Source organism: Pelobates fuscus, chromosome 1 (assembly GCF_036172605.1).
Source record: "Pelobates fuscus isolate aPelFus1 chromosome 1, aPelFus1.pri, whole genome shotgun sequence".
Taxonomy (NCBI): domain Eukaryota; kingdom Metazoa; phylum Chordata; class Amphibia; order Anura; family Pelobatidae; genus Pelobates; species Pelobates fuscus.
Genome location: NC_086317.1, coordinates 107,609,099 through 107,621,457, shown reverse-complemented (window position 1 = coordinate 107,621,457; position 12,359 = coordinate 107,609,099).

Genomic DNA, 12,359 nt, shown 5'->3' with positions numbered 1-12,359 from the left:
ACCCAGTGCCAGGTGACTTGGGCTCTGGGTATAAGATGAGCAGTGATTTTGCTCCTATAAATCTGGATATTATATGTGACAATCTACACTATGAGCTGTTTCTTCTGGCTTTGTGTTTCTTCCAAGCTACCATCTCTGGAACATAAGAATAGGGGATTGTTTCACCTAAGTATACAACTGCTGATTTTACCTGAGCCTGTCTTTTTGGATCAAATCCATGTGAGTTTAACCATTATTGTTTCACACTTTTAAGGGTGTTTAAAGTTAAACAATCTAGGGTGTTACAGTATTTACCAATTTTCCCACTATATATATATATATATGTGTTTGTGTGCATGCATTTGCGTGTATCAGAGTGTGTATATGTGTTTGTATATTAGTGTGTATATGTGTGCATGCAATGGTGTGTGTGTCTATGGCTGCAATGTGAGGGTGGTATGGAATGGGCAATGCAATGGTAAAGTGCAACATATATAAAATATATACATATACAATACATTGAGACACATGTATAAAGAACATATAGAATAATATACATATAAAAGGATGATAGAATATGTGGGGGAAATGTCTATGACACTTTCTTATTGTAACTTTTGTTATTTTGTAAATATTTTTTTTAAAGCTTTTTGCTCAACCCAAATTTTTCATTTTTGTTTCCAATAACCCCTCTACACCAGCACTCATGTATACACGACTTCCAGGCCATGCAACCATACCCCGTAATTATGTAGAAACGATTAGCATAATTGCAAATTACATCTGTTTACTGCAAATAAATTTTGTTTGCAAATGATGCCATAACAGTTACAAGGCGGCTGGCGCATGCTCGAGAGGTTTTATGGAAATTATAATCAAATATGAAAAACAAAAATTGCTTGAAATTAACTCAAAACTAGAGGAAGAGATTGACAAAGTTAAACGGTATCAGGCTAAACCAGACTTTAGTCAATATGAGACCAAACTAAAAAATAACCTGGATAAATACCAACATACAATAAAAATAAGGAAAAATCAGAAATTTGTTAGAGACTCTAAGGACTATCAGAGCGGTAATGTCTACAGGCATTTTGCACACAGAGTGAGAACAAATTCTGAAAACTATCTTACCTCAGAGACACTGATAACGATGAATAAGCAAGACAGTTACAATCTCATTTCCATGCCCAGCCACAGACCCCCACTCCCTCCACACAGCATAACCCCAGAGGCATCTTAAAGAAAGGGGTTAATTTTTTATCAATGTACCCCCAGGAATGAATACAAACTCACAGGAACTGGTATCCATCACAAGACAGAGGGGGTGCCATAAGGGGAGAAAGAGAAAGGGGAAGGGGAGGAGAAGAGTCTAGGTTCCAATCAGCATCCAATAGCCACTGCTAATCAAAGAGTTATCAATCTCTCAGATTTCCATCTTAGTCAGGACCACCTTGCATTGCTTGAGAAAGGGCTATCTTTTGTGCCCGTCCCACCCTTTGAAAAATTCACATGGGTTAAAGACCTACATCCCTTACTCGCAAGTTGGCACTTCATAAGTACCACCAAAGTAACAAAGAAAAGAAGGCAAGATCACATGGAATGTCCACTACCGAATATGAATGTCTTATGACCCTGATGGAATTATGGGAAGAAAAAAATGAGGATAATTCCCCCAACCATACTTATCTCAAACCAAAGAGTTGTTTTACCCACTATCTTGGGAACTATAGAAATATTATTTGATTTTTGGAAACTATGAAAAAGGAAATAGAAAAGATGAACATTAGAATCCTAGATTTCTATCCGAATAATAATTTATCTAAAAAAGAACAGCAGGCCTTGAGTTCCCTTAAAAATGATAACTTAATTATAAAGCCAGCAGATTAGGGAGGCAATATTGTAGTCATGAATTTAAGTAACTACATTGAGATGGTGGAGAGAGTATTGGATGATGGGGAAACCTATAAGGTCCTTAAATTGGATCCTACCAATGACGTTTTGCAAAAATACAATGACATTTTGGACAGGATTCGCAGTGAAGGGTTGCTATCGAGTGACAAGTATGGATTCATTCTTAATCATCACCCAAGGGTAGCAACCTTTTACTGCCTGCCCAAAGTCCACAAAAGTCTCACTTTACCTACAGGTCGCCGCATTGTGTCAGGTGTTGAAAACCTGACCCAAAATGGGAGCATATACATAGATCATCAGACCATTTGTTAAAGGACTCCCGTCCTATATAAGGGACACGAAAAAAAAACATTGGCTCTTCTTTCTGATTTAAAGGTGCCAGTCACCGCTGCTTTGTGTAGCCTGGATGTTGAGGCACTCTACTCTTCCATCCCACATGAAAAGGGCATCCAGCACATTGGATCGTTTTTGGAAAAATGGGGAGAACAACATCTCCCACACACAAGGTTCTCTCTTGAACTCCTCGAGTATATCCTCACACACAATTATTTCATATTTAATAACAAGTTCTACCATCAGGTGAGAGGTAATGCGATGGGGACAGCCTGTGCCCCATCATACGCTAACCTCCACCTGGGATGATGGGAAGACAATCTCACGAATTCTGACGTCATTTCAAAATACCTCCCTCTAGTTTTTTTGTGTCGTAGGTATATAGACGACATCCTAATTGTGTGGCGGGTAGTCTCGAGGAGTTCAATGATTTTGTTAAACTTTTGAATATCAATGAGGAGAACTTGAAGTTTACAAGTGAGTTTGGTGGCCTGTCTTTGGATTTTTTGGACTTGACAATAACTATCACAGATCAAAATACTATCCATACTACTCTTTTCAGGAAGTCTTCGGCCTCCAACAACCTCCTAAGATGGGACAGTTTTGAACCCAGACCCTTAAGACAGGGGATACCAACAGGGCATTACCTTAGGGTTAGACAGCACAATCGAGGAGTTTAACATTCATGGCTAGACAGCTAAGACAACAGTTTAGGGTAAAAGGATTCCCAAATAGAGTCTTAAAATGCACCTATAGCAGGGCATTGGAGGTAATTTCAGTCATTTACTGAAAGAGACTGAATCTAAAAAGTTTTCAAAAGGGACCAATGAGACCATCAGACTGATAGCCACTTATGATGCGGGATGGGGGAGTATGAGGAAATCACCCCAAAGATTCTGGCCAATACTCAAGGGCGACGGACACTTAAAAGAAGTGATCGCCCCCAATGTGACTATGACAGCATATTCTGGTACCTAGTCAAGTTCAATGGAACTCATTTGGCTGTGGCAGATGTGTGGTCTGCAAGTTTATCATGAAGGACTCTAAAATAGTCACAGACAGTGAAGTAAAAAAGGAGTTTAAAATCTGGGATAGTATATTTACTAACCTGCCAATGCAACTTAATATATGTTGGTAAAACGTTCTTTCCCTTGAACAAATAATCCAGGAACTCATTAGATCTCCAAAAAAACGAATAGATACCCCCATTTCAAGACATCTGAGGGAATACCATGCAAGTGACCCCAGGGGTCTATGCTTTTGTGCTCTGGAACTGGTTAAAGAAAAAATATAGAATACAGTTTTTGGATAATTGATTTAAAGATCCTTGCCATATTAGGAGTATTGAAGTTTTTTTCTTTAAAATATTGTGTCATTTATTTATATCAAAGTATACTGGGCTCCTTTCGGTCTCTGGATTTATTAGCTATGAAGTTGTGGTGTATAAAAGGTATTTGAGGTTGAAAGAACCTTGGTTCTCTCTAAGCATATTACTGTCACGTATTCATCCGCATATAAAAATGTGGTTAAAGGGGGGCGGGGCCGGGCGGCCATGCCAGCAGGCTGCAAGTCACTATGCCTCCAGGGAAACTCGACTAATAATGGGTAAAAACCCATCATAATCAGCTTGGAACCCCCTTGAAGTGCTTGATACCTGACCCTGGAGTGTCCTGGTGCAGCTGGAGCACCTGATAACGGGTGGACCGGGTCCTGGTGAGATGCTCCAGGGCTGGGGAGACTGAGGCCTACCCGGGAGGGGAGTGGGGCGGACGGCCGCTGCCTCCCTTTCCGTCCCGGAAAATACCGAGACCCATGACGAATCTGGCCTCGCTTACCCCCCCCCCCTTTGGGCCAGCGGGGATTATCCCGTCCCCCACCGGGCAGGCAACACCTCGGCAGGGCTTCTGGGCGACTAACCGCTGACAGCTACCACGTGGCCCCTACAAAATGTCCAACAGCGAGGCACCTAACCTGTACATTGCTGAAGAAGGAGCGCTGCGGGAAGCTCCCACAACACACAGCCAGGGCTATGACCACCCATAGCATTTGCCAGCAGTCACGATGGGGCGACAGCGGAGACCTTCCGTTCTGCTGAATAGTAATACCACAAGCAGGCTTACACACCAGCAGAGGACCCAGCGCCTACCTTCACTGAGCGTGCCTCACTGGAGCTCTTGATAACTCATCCCGCAGACCAAACAGTGACCGGAAAGAACACCCCCAAGCGACCAGCCCATTACAGCGTTACCTACATCTGGGTACTGCGACCCGTAAAGCAACATACCCGCACTCACAAACCGGCTGGGTACTCAACCAAGGAGGTCCGCAGACACTTCGACCTGCAGAGGGTCCCAAATACGCAAAGGACTATCTATGTGCCGGAGAAAAGGACACTGCTCAACACCATCCACTATACTAAAGCGACAGGTACCCCAGCTCCTTGTGATAGACGGCAATTAAAGCAGAAGCTGCTAGACCCGTTGCTGACAGCCCTACTAACAGAAACCCTGGCTGTGACCACCATCAAACGGATACACCTGCTACTGAGAGTTATTTGGCAAAATACCCGCATTAGGTCTGACCACCACAGGCACAGGCTGAGATGACTATCTTCAACTGGACTGACCTGACATCCAGACTATGCACCCACCTCTCACTCCGTTAAGTCAGCTTACCTCCAATACAGTGTTTTTCCTTCTATAACTCCCATCACTCGTAGCCAGAATTGATGCATATTAAGCTAAGATGCTAATGTAACTAGGTGTTTTTTTTTTTCAATTCGGTGCTCTTAACTCATGCCTCACACAGTTAATCAACTAGCACTGTACTTACCTAGCTTGCCTACTTTTCATAAAATGCGCAGATTAAGCTAACAAGTTCAACTGTAATGTGTAACTAATAGAAGCCTATGCTCTGTTTATGCATCTATATCTAGCTTGCTTTTTAGCACATATCGTTGGATAACACAGTTAATTCTTACAATTGTCAACGTTAGTTTATCTACCTTTAAACAGAAAATGTGCAAGTTGTATCAATGTAGCGTGAACACAAGTCTGTGCAGTGAAAACGTTTTGTGTGGATACAATGTATCAAATCGTTATTATAAATCGAGCTGCTATCACACTGAATGTGTAATTCTCCCCAAACACACAAATCCGTGAAATACAAAGTTTAAAACAGTGGAGCGCTTATGTGATAACCCAGTATTATATTGTGCATACAAAAAAAGCAATATTCAAGCACTTAACTGGGATTTTTTCTAGTGATATATTGGTGTCTTCTGTGCCTTTAAAATATAAAATTGCATATAGTGTGATAATGTTATTTCTTATAAGCACAGGAAAAAAGGAAAAAATGGAAAAACTCACATATTCCAGAGCTAATATAACCTAGCTCTGGTATGGATTACTTTTAGGTCCGTTCCTGGGCGACCTCCCCCTCTTTATTTCAGTACTGGCGTAGATCCAATGTTACCTCTCAAATAGAAACAGTATATAGTGAAGGTCCACCAGACCTGGATTACAATTCTTTTATAAGTGAAAATATACTCACAAATGTAGAGCCTGTAACCTGGCTCAGTAAATCAGCTTAGTGTAGTTTGGGACTACACACCCATCTGTATAGATGCCGGAGACTTAAATTCGGTAAAAAAGGATTATTTTATTTTTCCAAAATAGAAATAAAATTAAGTATAAAAAATACAATACCAAATCTATTAAAAAAAGTCTATTCAAATAAAGAAACGCGTTTCACCGTTCAGTTTCGGCTTCCTCAGTCTTCTAATTCTGACTTCCTTGGTCTCCGTTTTTAAATGCTTCCTCCTCTTGTTCTCTATCAGCTGTTTCTCGTTCAATCTTCTTTTCGCGCTGTATTTGCGGTTCACGCCTCGGTTTCGATATGTGTGCGTGGACCGCATGACGTCATTACGTCAACATAAGAGTTCATTTGCGGAAGGGCGTATTATAACGTTCCTCTCTCCCTTCTTCTTGTCTGCGTTTCATTTTGCGTTTCACCAATTGGGGGTTCATTTCACAGATAAAGAAGGAAATTATATTGAATCAATTTATTGTATTAAACATCTCTTTAGTGTATGGGAATATGTTTCTTATAGAATGTGTATAAGGAAGGGAGATAAATCCTATTACCTCTATTATATATATATATACCACATTATCTTTTTCTTACAAATGATCTTTTACATAAATTCAACATATTTTCCAAATTATTCAAATACATTAAATATCCTGATACATATATTAATTAAATCTAAAAAATGGTCAATCTAAAATAAATATTAAATATAAATGTCTAATCTCCTAAAAAGTTTTAGCAGGTTTATAAAATTAATAGATCTTCTTTAAAAGAAAAGTGTTCCTTGATTTTAATAATATTATAGATATTGTTATCTTCTTCACTTTAGAAAGTGGCAAATCTCGAAATCACTGTTGAGTCCATATGGGGTCATTGTATTTAACATAAAAATTAATTCCATCTCTGCCTTTCCTATAATCTTATTAAAGTCCCCTCCTCTCCAGTCGTTTCGGATTTTCTTTATACCCATAAATTTCATGCCTATAGGATTTTTTTGATGGCAGATTCCAAAGTGAGCTGAAACGCTATGGTTTTCATAGCCCTTTAAAATATTTCTTGAGTGTTCCTCTATACGTGTATGTAGTGCTCTTGTTGTTCTCCCTACATATCTCAGCCCACATGGGCATTCTAATAGATATATTATGTTTTTAGTATGGCATGTAATAAATTCCTTAATTTTATGAATTTTCTTTTCTGAATGGAATTCTTTAATTATTCTTCTGTGATTGCCTGTTCTCTTACACGCCGTACACTGTCCGCAGCCATAAAATCCAATGTTGTTGTCTAGCCTAGATGGAATTTTTGTTTCTCTTAAGTGACTTCTTACCAGACTACTTTTAATATTTCTAACACCCCTATGAACTATTCTTGGTTTTTCTGTCAAGATTTCTTTTAATGTTGGATCTTGCAACAAGATATGCCAATTTTTTTGTATTATATTTCTTACTTTTCTATTTTGATTGCTGAAATTGCATATGAAGGGAATACTACTTGAATATGTGTTTTTCTTATTAGTTTTATATTTCAATATATCTTCTCTATTTCTTGCTTTTATTTCTATTCTTGCTTGTTCTAATTTCTCTTCTTCATATCCTTTTTGTAGGAAATCATTCTTTATCTTCAGGGATTGTTCTTCATATAATTTCTGGTCTGTACAATTTCGTCTTATGCGGAGAAATTGTCCCTTAGGGGCATTCTCTAACCACGGAGAATAGTGGCAGCTATCTCTTTCAATGAAACTATTAGTGTCTACTAGCTTGAAATGGTTTTTTGTTTTAATTTCTCCTTCTTCGATGTAAATGACTAAATCTAGAAAAATTACCTCTGTTTTACTCCAGACACTATTAAGTTCTATGCCCCATGCATTATTGTTCAAAAAAGTTAAAAAGGTTGTCAATTTCTCCTCTGTACCTCTCCATATGAAAAAAATGTCGTCTATATAACGGCCATATGACACCAAGTCCGCCCCCCAGTCATGCTGTCCATATATGAAGGAATCTTCCCAATGGGCCATAAACAGATTTGCATAACTGGGTGCAAACTTGGTCCCCATGGCCGTTCCCTTTTCTTGAATGAAGAAATCGTTCCCATACCAAAAATAGTTATTAAATAATATTAATTCTATCCCTTCAATTACAAATTCAATTTGGTCCGGTAAAAGGTCTCCATTATCTTCCAAAAATGTCCTTACTGCCTCACAACCCCTAGAATGGGGGATGTTACTATATAATGCTGTAACATCGCTAGTTACTAAAAAGAAATTACTTTGCCAGCTACAATCTTTAATTAAATTCAGAACAGCTGTAGTGTCTCTAATATAGGATTTTGTTTTCTGTACTATCGGTTGGAGTTGAACATCTATATATTCTGATATTCTACTTGATATAGCGTCTATGCCTGCAATTATGGGTCTTCCTGGTGGATTTTGTAGGTTTTTATGAATCTTCGGTAGGAAGTAAAAAACCGGAATCTTCGGATGTTTTACATTTAGGTATTCATATTCCTTTTTATTTAGGATTCCTCTAGAGCTACCTTTTTCTAGAAAAGTTGTCAATTTCTCTTTTATTGTATTTGTAGGGTCTCCTGTTATTTTCCTATATGTATTACTATCACCTAGGATTCTTCCCGCTTCACTCTCATAATTTGCTTTTGACATGACGACAATCCCCCCCCCCTTATCCGCCGGTTTAATCACTATATTAGGATCTTCTTTAAGATTTTTTAGGGCCTGTCTTTCCTTAAAGTTTAAATTGTCTTTAAATTTGTTCTTATCTTTAATTTCATTGATTTCTGACATGACCACAGTTTCAAATGCTGTCATCTGGTCTGAAATCATCTGTCTCGGAAAAAATGCAGATTTCTCCTTTAGCTCTGTGTGTTTAAATGTTGTGGCATTTATAGTCCTCTCTATGGGGTTTTTCTGAAAGTATTTTTTAAGGCACAGATTTCTCTTGAACTTATTAAGATCTATATACATTTGGAATTTATTTAAATTTTCACTTGGTGCAAATTTTAATCCTTTCTTAAGAATTCTTATTTCTTCTGTTTTAAGTTCCCTTTGACTTAAATTGAAAATCCCACTAGTATCTACAGGTTCTACCTTCGTTCTCTCTTTTCCCTGTTGAGTTCTCTGTCCTCCTCTATTTCCTCTCCCTCTGTTGATCTCATTCTTTTTGTGTATGTGGGTAAACTCCAATCTGTCTCTAATTTGTTCCTGGTTCTCAGTCTCCCCATCTGAAAAACCTGTTCATCATTTTCTAGTGGTTGGTATCTATTAGATGTTGTTATTTCTCTACTATTCACAATCTTATATTTATTCTTCGGTGATCTGTAGGGGGTATAATTTTTCTCTCTTTGTCTATAGGTATCTTTTCTAGTATTTCCATAGGTCTTTCTATATCTCTGTTCTTCATACTGTTTAGCATTATGATATGAGGAATATGATTTTTTTCTTTGGTAAAGTTTGTTCGAATTTTCTTGTCTGACCCAATTATCCCTTCTTTGTCCCCTAGGGGGTGTGGGTTCTCGTTCTCTTTCTCTTTTTTCTATGATCTCCCTCTTTTCCTGATTGTTTCTTCCATATTGTCTAGGGGTTTTTATTGTTGTATAGATTTCTTTATTTTGTTTATTAAAGGATCTCACTTGATGTGTCTTATAGTCTTTAACATCTCTAAAGTATTTCTTCTTTTTGATGTCAATCACATCTTTTTCTAGTTTATCCAAATTGGCTTGAATTCTATGGGTTTCTTCATCGAACTCCTTTTGATTTAAATCATTTAAGATTTTCTCTTGATGTTTGCTAATTTCTATATCTAATTCTTTTAGATTTTCTTTTCTTCTCTTAATGATGAGGTTCATGGTGGAAAAGGAGAAGCTTTCCAACATTTCCTCCCATTCCCTCATGAATTTTTCCTCATCTCTATCAAATGTAGGTACTTTAAAGTACCTTAGACCTCTAGGTGTTATTTTTTCTTTCACATATTTTTCCAATGTTGCAATTTCCCATTTTATTTTTAATTCTCTATTGAGCATTTTCTCTAGGTCATTACATATTTTTTGAGCATTTTCTGTTCTATTATATTCTGGTCTTTCTGTCCAGTTAGAAAATTCAACTTCCATATCTTTGTAGAAGTTATTACGTCTATCAAACAAAGCCATGATTCTAGAAACAGTTTCACTACACAATGGAGAATTTCAAATAATATAGCGTGAACACAAGTCTGTGCAGTGAAAATGTTTTGTGTGGATACAATGTATCAAATCGTTATTATAAATCGAGCTGCTATCACACTGAATGTGTAATTCTCCCCAAACACACAAATCCGTGAAATACAAAGTTTAAAACAGTGGAGCGCTTATGTGATAACCCAGTATTATATTGTGCATACAAAAAAAGCAATATTCAAGCACTTAACTGGGATTTTTTCTAGTGATATATTGGTGTCTTCTGTGCCTTTAAAATATAAAATTGCATATAGTGTGATAATGTTATTTCTTATAAGCACAGGAAAAAAGGAAAAAATGGAAAAACTCACATATTCCAGAGCTAATATAACCTAGCTCTGGTATGGATTACTTTTAGGTCCGTTCCTGGGCGACCTCCCCCTCTTTATTTCAGTACTGGCGTAGATCCAATGTTACCTCTCAAATAGAAACAGTATATAGTGAAGGTCCACCAGACCTGGATTACAATTCTTTTATAAGTGAAAATATACTCACAAATGTAGAGCCTGTAACCTGGCTCAGTAAATCAGCTTAGTGTAGTTTGGGACTACACACCCATCTGTATAGATGCCGGAGACTTAAATTCGGTAAAAAAGGATTATTTTATTTTTCCAAAATAGAAATAAAATTAAGTATAAAAAATACAATACCAAATCTATTAAAAAAAGTCTATTCAAATAAAGAAACGCGTTTCACCGTTCAGTTTCGGCTTCCTCAGTCTTCTAATTCTGACTTCCTTGGTCTCCGTTTTTAAATGCTTCCTCCTCTTGTTCTCTATCAGCTGTTTCTCGTTCAATCTTCTTTTCGCGCTGTATTTGCGGTTCACGCCTCGGTTTCGATATGTGTGCGTGGACCGCATGACGTCATTACGTCAACATAAGAGTTCATTTGCGGAAGGGCGTATTATAACGTTCCTCTCTCCCTTCTTCTTGTCTGCGTTTCATTTTGCGTTTCACCAATTGGGGGTTCATTTCACAGATAAAGAAGGAAATTATATTGAATCAATTTATTGTATTAAACATCTCTTTAGTGTATGGGAATATGTTTCTTATAGAATGTGTATAAGGAAGGGAGATAAATCCTATTACCTCTATTATATATATATATACCACATTATCTTTTTCTTACAAATGATCTTTTACATAAATTCAACATATTTTCCAAATTATTCAAATACATTAAATATCCTGATACATATATTAATTAAATCTAAAAAATGGTCAATCTAAAATAAATATTAAATATAAATGTCTAATCTCCTAAAAAGTTTTAGCAGGTTTATAAAATTAATAGATCTTCTTTAAAAGAAAAGTGTTCCTTGATTTTAATAATATTATAGATATTGTTATCTTCTTCACTTTAGAAAGTGGCAAATCTCGAAATCACTGTTGAGTCCATATGGGGTCATTGTATTTAACATAAAAATTAATTCCATCTCTGCCTTTCCTATAATCTTATTAAAGTCCCCTCCTCTCCAGTCGTTTCGGATTTTCTTTATACCCATAAATTTCATGCCTATAGGATTTTTTTGATGGCAGATTCCAAAGTGAGCTGAAACGCTATGGTTTTCATAGCCCTTTAAAATATTTCTTGAGTGTTCCTCTATACGTGTATGTAGTGCTCTTGTTGTTCTCCCTACATATCTCAGCCCACATGGGCATTCTAATAGATATATTATGTTTTTAGTATGGCATGTAATAAATTCCTTAATTTTATGAATTTTCTTTTCTGAATGGAATTCTTTAATTATTCTTCTGTGATTGCCTGTTCTCTTACACGCCGTACACTGTCCGCAGCCATAAAATCCAATGTTGTTGTCTAGCCTAGATGGAATTTTTGTTTCTCTTAAGTGACTTCTTACCAGACTACTTTTAATATTTCTAACACCCCTATGAACTATTCTTGGTTTTTCTGTCAAGATTTCTTTTAATGTTGGATCTTGCAACAAGATATGCCAATATTTTTGTATTATATTTCTTACTTTTCTATTTTGATTGCTGAAATTGCATATGAAGGGAATACTACTTGAATATGTGTTTTTCTTATTAGTTTTATATTTCAATATATCTTCTCTATTTCTTGCTTTTATTTCTATTCTTGCTTGTTCTAATTTCTCTTCTTCATATCCTTTTTGTAGGAAATCATTCTTTATCTTCAGGGATTGTTCTTCATATAATTTCTGGTCTGTACAATTTCGTCTTATGCGGAGAAATTGTCCCTTAGGGGCATTCTCTAACCACGGAGAATAGTGGCAGCTATCTCTTTCAATGAAACTATTAGTGTCTACTAGCTTGAAATGGTTTTTTGTTTTAATTTCTCCT